This window comes from Peromyscus maniculatus, chromosome 11, assembly GCF_049852395.1.
Source record: "Peromyscus maniculatus bairdii isolate BWxNUB_F1_BW_parent chromosome 11, HU_Pman_BW_mat_3.1, whole genome shotgun sequence".
NCBI classification, from domain to species: Eukaryota; Metazoa; Chordata; class Mammalia; order Rodentia; family Cricetidae; genus Peromyscus; species Peromyscus maniculatus.
Genome location: NC_134862.1, coordinates 90,925,794 through 90,932,533, shown reverse-complemented (window position 1 = coordinate 90,932,533; position 6,740 = coordinate 90,925,794). Strand labels below are relative to the sequence as shown.

At 46.4% G+C, this 6,740-nt stretch overlaps 1 protein-coding gene across 2 annotated transcripts in view; it reads left to right on the top strand.

Moving 5' to 3' along the window:
* Positions 1-499: 499 nt before the first annotated feature.
* LOC107402668 (vomeronasal type-1 receptor 90-like) overlaps positions 500-6,740 on the top strand; it is a 47,519-nt gene continuing 41,278 nt past the window's right edge. The window contains exon 1 of one of the 2 annotated variants that reach the window (XM_042258749.2): positions 500-902. The gene's annotated coding sequence lies outside the window, so the exon portion shown is untranslated. The remainder of the gene's footprint in view (positions 903-6,740) is intronic. The other variant, XR_006062172.2, reaches the window with a different exon arrangement.

Genomic DNA, 6,740 nt, shown 5'->3' with positions numbered 1-6,740 from the left:
TCCTACTCTGCGTCTGCTGGTTGGTGGCTGCTTGGCTGGCCCCGGGCATCCCTCTCTTTCCCCCTCATTCTCTCCTCATTCTTCTCATTCTTTCTTTCTCAGCCTAGATTTTTCCTCCTATTTATTCTCTCTGCCTGGCAGCCTTGCCTATCCCTCTTTGGCCTACCTATTCAGCTCTTTATTAGACCAAGCAGGTGCCTTAGGCAGGCAAGGTGAAACAAATGCAACACATCTTTATATAATTAAACATACATCCTTATACCATTAAACAAATGCAGCATAAACAAATGTAACATATCTTTACACAGTTAAAGTAATAGTCCTCAGCATAAATAAATGTAACACATCTTTGCCCTGTTAAAATAATATCTCGCAACACAAGCCTGCAGGGCATTTTCTTAATTAGTGAATGATGGGGGAGGGCCCAGTCCATTGTGGGTGGTGTCACCCCTGGGATGGTGGTCCTGGGTTCTATAAGAAAGCAGGCTGAGCAAGCCATGAGGAGGAAGCCAGTAAGCAGCACTCTTCCATGGCCTCTGCATCAGCTCCTGCCTCCAGGTTCCTGCCCTGCTTGAGTTCCTGCCCTGACTTCCCTCAATGAACTGTGATACGGAAGCCAAATAAGCCCTTTCCACCCCAAGTTGCTTTGGTCGTGGTGTGTCGCCATAGCAACAGAAGCCCTATCTAGGAAACTCCGCCGTCTGACCTCCCGGGCCATTAACGAAGCAAGTTACCGTTAGCCGCAGAAAAGGGGTTCAGCCACACGTGTCCACACGGGAAGAAAAATAAGAGGTCTAATGACAAGCCCTCACCTCGCCCCAGCCCGTCTTTTGTGTCCTGACAGGAGGTGTAGGTCTACATAGAAGACAAAGAGTCTGCTTCACTAAGCAGCCCTGGTCAAGGTATGGTCTCTCCCATCGTTGATCCATTAGTTTCTGGGCTCCAGTCCACCTGTGAAATGACCTGATAAGCTGACAAACCCCTGGCAGGCCAACTCCGCCTCTGGGTTGCCCCACACAAATGCAAGCACACACCTGACCCGTCACTTTCCAGGAGACTGTCTTCCTCCTTTCTAGCCATGAGTTTCTCTGGTCCCATCTGGCCCCGAGGTCCCACAGCTGCTTATAAAATAACCACACAGAGGCTTAATATCAATTGCGAATTATATGGCCTATGGGTCAGGCTTCTTACTAGCTAGCTCTTATAACTTAACTCAGCCCATTTCTATTAATTTATACGTTGCCACTTGGCCATGGTGTTACTGTTGTTCCTTCAGAGATGGGCTGGCGTCTCCTTGACTCCACCCTTCTTCACCTCGTCTTCAGTCTGAACGGACCACCTAACCTTATCCTGCCCTGCCATAGGCCAGTGCAGCTTTATTTATCAACCAATCAGAGCAACACATATTTACATGGTACAGAAAGACATCCCGTGGCACTCCTTCTTCCATAACGTCCTTTGGCTCACTTTTCTGGTACCAATCTAACTGGTACCAACCTTATTTTTCTCCCAGCATAAGCTTCCTGGAGAAATTCTAATTCCTTGGGGGAATTCTGCCAGTAATCTCCTAGCTGAATGGAGGGATACACATGTCTCCTTAGAATGGCTTTGTTCCTGCCAGAATGACTAAACTTTTTAATCTACCCAGTGTGTGTCACCACACCCAATTATAATGGCATGTTAAAAGTCTGTAAAGCTAGGGAGGCTGCTGGAAGAGAGCTGGTCTGGCATGCATGAGCTCATATACAATATTGTAAGTATTTTAGGGGAGTTGTTTATTGAAATAATGTTCAAAAACACAATGTTTAGATCTTCTGGCACTAATTCACTTTTCCTCCACAACTTATTTTAATTAATAAAGGCTCTAGCAAAAGTTTCAGATAATGTTACTGTTGGTCATGCTGCGGTGCTTGTGACTGGCCGCCAACCGTGGCAGCCATGGCGACAGAGGAGAGTGCTGGAGGAGAGTCACGAGCCATGGTTACCTTTCTGAGCTTTATTGGGAGAGAGGTGGGGGAGAGAGAGGAAGAGTGGGGAAGAGAGAGAGGGGGGGCAGATGGAAGGAAGGAGCAGAAAGGAAAGAGAGGGAGTGGGGAGAGGATAGATGGAAGGAAAGAGCAGGAAGGAAAGAGAGGGACGCACAGAAGGCCCACCCGCTTTTTAGGCTGGGGCGCCGTCGAAGGCTGATGACGTAATTAAGGACCGAATCCTTACAGTTACTACACACAGAAAAGTGAGCCGAGACACTGTGGAAAAAGGGGGAACACAGTCTCCCGGAAGTGATAGGTCGGGTGTATGCTGGCTTGCACTTGTGTGGGTCAACCCAGAGGCCGCGAGTGGGAGGATGCTAGATGGTAATTAGTGTCTCTATTACCCACTCATTCACACTGATTCCTTCCCTTACCGCTGTGAAGAATGCAGCAATAAACATGGATGTGCAGGTCTCTCTGTGGTGGAATCAGTTCTTCAAGTATACGTGCATGGGTGGGATAGCTGGGTCCTGCGGCAGTTTGATTTTTAGTTTTTTTGAGAAACCTCCATACTGATTTCCACGGCTGTGCTAGTTCACACTCCCCCAACAGTGAACCAGAGCCGCTCCTTCCCAGTGTCCCCGGCAGCATTTGGTGGTGGCCATTTTCTGCAGCGCCCACGCTACTCCCGTTCACCATGTCCGAGCCAGGAGCTGAGGATTAAAACAAAGACAAGACAGCAGGTCATTCGTCTCAGTAGACTGCCCTTTATTGAAGGAGGGAAGAGGCCTTAAATACAGGCTTACAGCACAGTGGAAGAACCTGGGAGGGCAGAAGTTCACTACAGATGTTTTACATTCTAGCATTACACCAATATGCAGGATGGGCAAACAAGGAACCTCCCGTAAGTTGTTTAGGAGGAAGGAAACCGGCAGGGAATTAGCATAGGAAGGACATCTGATTAAGGTCAGCAAGCAAGGCAACAGCTACCCAAGGAACGGGGGTCAGGGCCCAACAATTTTCTTGAGAATAGCAATTCTGACTGGAGTGAAATGGAATTTCAAAGTCATCTTGTGATGTGCATTTCACTAAAGGCTAAGAAGATTGAGCATTTAAAAAAAAAGAAAGAAAGAACACTCATTGGCCTTTTGTGTTTCTTCTTTGAACTATCTATTAATTTCATTAGCCCATTTGTTTTGCTTTTTTGGTGTGTAATTTTTGCAGTTGTTTATATATTCTGGTTATTAGTCACCTGTCTGGCATAGAGATGGTAGACCTTCTCCCATTCTGCAGGCTGTCTGTTCACCCTGCTGATGGTTTGCTGGGCAGACAATTTTCCCTTCATGTAGCCCATTTGCTGATTCTTGGGACTACTTCCGATGCTGCTAAATGTGTAGGAAGTTCTTTCTGTTACTTTTTTTTTTTTCTTTATTTGTATGAGTGTTTTTTCCCCTTGCATGTATGTAAATGCACTGTGAGCATGCCTGCTGCCCATGGAAACCAGAAGAAAGGACTTGATTCCTAAAGTTATGAATATTTGGAAGCTGCCATGTGGGTTCTGGGAAGGAAACCCAGGTCCTCAGCAAAAGCAGCCAGTCCTCTTAACCTCTGAGTATCTCTCCAGTGCTGTGGATATCACTCTGTATAAATAAAATGCTGATTGGCCAGTAGCCAGGCAGGAAGTATAGGCAGGACAAGCAGAGAAGAGAATTCTGGGAACAGGAAGGCTGAGGCAGAGATACACTGCCAGCTGCCGCCATGAGATGTTAAGATACCGGTAAGCTACAAGACATGTGACAACTTATAGATGAATAGAAATGGGTTGATTTAAGATATAAGAACTAGATAACAAGAAGCCTGCTGTGGCCATACAGTTTGTAAACAATATAAGTCTTTGTGTGTTTACTTGGTTGGGTCTAAGTGGCTGCGGGACTGGCAGGTGAGAGAGATTTGTCCTGACCATGGGCCAGGCAGAACTAGGAAAACTCCAGCTACTCCCTAGTGTCTTTTTTTTTTTTTCCAACTGTGAGCCAGGGTCTCTCTTTATTGAGCCCTGGTGGTCCTGGAGCTTGGTGTGTAAGGCTGGCCTTGAACTCACAGAGCTCCGCCTGTTTCTGCCTCTGGCATACTGAGATTTAAGGCTTGCACCACCACACCTGGCTTCTCCCTGACTATGTTTGAAATGGACTTCCTGCATTTCCTCCGGCAGTTTTCACGGTTCAGGTTTTAAATTAAGGCCTTTGGTTTATTTAACAGCTGATTTTTGTGCAAGTTCAGAGTTATGGATCCAATTTCATTCTTCTGTAGGTACATACCCATTTTTGCCAATGCTGTTTCTTGAATAGTCTGTCTTTTCTCCCCAAGTTTGTCAAATATTAAGAGGCCATATCTATTATGGGTTCATTTATGGTTCCCTACTCTGTCCTGTTGGTCATGACATCAGTTTTTTGTGCTAGACCAGGCATGTGTTGTCACTATGGCTCTTTCTAGTTTCGAAGGCTATACCACACTCACACCTAAATATGTACATACATGTGAACACTGAAAGTGAGGACTGGGTGTTAGGATCCTGCCCTGCGCAGCTCGGGGTCTTGTGTCTTACGTCATCAGGAGGCTCTGGCCACGTGGTCACGCAATCTGTGCCTTAAAAAAGCCAGACTCGGCCCCTACCCTCTCTCTCTGTTCCCTGCTCTGCTCTGCTCCCTCCATCTCTCTCTCTCTCTCTCCAGGCCTGGCTCTCCTCCCTCCTATCCCCTCCTTCCTCCCAATAAAACTCTCTGTAACTCTGAGGCCATGGCTTGTGACGTTTCTGCCAGTAACCACCACCGCCACCAGCACCGATTATCATCCTTTCCTTGGGGAGTTTGCCACACAGCCCAACACCTAAGTCTGATCTCTAGAAATGTGATGGAAGGAGAGAACTAATTCCTCAAAACTGTTCTCTGGCCTGCACACACATACCGCTGGTATCTCTACCTCCCACGGCCACCACCACTGACATGACTGTCACGGATGGATGAAGATGAGACCATCCCTAATGTCTAAGCATGAGCATTTCCCAAGACACAGATATGGCTGTTAGTTATTATTATATGTGGCTCTATGCTATTCATTAAGCGTCACAGTTTTCCGTGCAAGAAAAGCCACAAGGCACAGCAAAACCCACTATAAGAGTTTATTAAGAGAAGGAACAGAGGGGAATGTGCTTAGGCCTGTGGAATTTGGTGCAGGGAGAGAGAGGAGGGAGAAGAAGGAAGAGGCGGAGTCTGTGACCCGCTTTTATGAATTCCCCTGCACATTCGCATATGGGCTTACCTAGCTACACCACGCATGCACATAGATTACATGATCATGCTGTGAGCAAATTATGTGACCATGAAGTGCATGGATTACATAGGACATAAGGCCCCCGGGATGCCTAAACCTCTTGCTTGGCTACTGGACAGAGCATGTGCGGTCATGTAGCAACAATGACCAACCACCCTACCTCGGCTAATAGAAGTACCTGCTGCCTTTTTGCCGGGCACAGCTTTAGCCTAGGTCTGGTTTTCATTTAAAATTAGTTAAATTTAATTTAAAACCTGACATGCTAAAACTGCTAGGTCCTCGTCACAGGATTAGTAGGATGTGGAGCCGCAGAATCACGTCCTTGGCTTCAGATGGAAATTCAAAGCAAGGCCTCCTCCTGAACTTACCCCAAATGTAACACACACTGAGGTCATTTCGGTTCTTCCTGATGCCCCCTTGGTTCTCTTGAGATAACATCTCCTCAGTGCAGCATGCTTAGACACAACTCGTTTAACAGGTGTATTCCTGGTATTACCAGAATCTGAGGGTGTGTGCTGGGGCCCTAGTGATGAGGCTCCTCTAGGAATCTCCATGTAAGTAGTAAGGGTGATACCCATGGAGCCCTGAGGCCAGAGAGAAACTGTCTCCACACCCATACTTGTTTCGTCTTTTCTGTAAGTTAGGACACAGCAGAGACACGTTGGAGACAGATGGAGCCTCTCCCCAGCATTGGCCAACACTGTGACTAAGTTCACTTTCCATCTCTATGTAGATTGTATTGTTTCCCTGAATGCAAGTGAGCATCCAACTCAAAGCCAGGTCTCTGCTAAGAGCTCTACCAAAAACTGAGGGGATGGGAACTGTGGAAGGAAAGAAATCAATGGGAGGACAGTTATGTATCTCAAATTCTATTGTGGTGGTGGGGGGTGTGCTCAGGGGTACTGAAGGCTTTTTGGGGATCCCTAGGGGTTACAGTGAGACAGTGGATGGGAAATTCCCATGCTGGGAGGTACTTTCCAGAGAGTTTCTTCTTTCTCTTTGAAAGATACCTAGCTGGTTGTGATGATACATTCCAATAGGATTTGCTGAAGGAGGTGGAGGCAGGAGTTCAAGGCCAGCCTGGGCTACATATTTGAGAGCTAGAGAGATGGCTCAGTGGTTAAGAGCACTGGCTTTTCTTCCTGAGGTCTTGAGTTCAGTTCCCACCAATCACATGGTGGCTCAGAATCATGTATAATGGGATCTGATGTTCTCTTCTGGTGTGCAAGCATACATGCAGACAGAGAGAGATAGAAAGTCTTCTGCACCTGGGACATTGACCTCTTGAGGCAAGCACTTGCATGTTTCTTTTCAAACTTTGTTATATTAATATTATTATTATCATTATTATTATTATTATTATTATTATTATTATTAAGCAAGTTTTCATTTAATATAATCTGGTCTCAGACTTACTATGTAGCTGAGGCTGACCTTGAACTC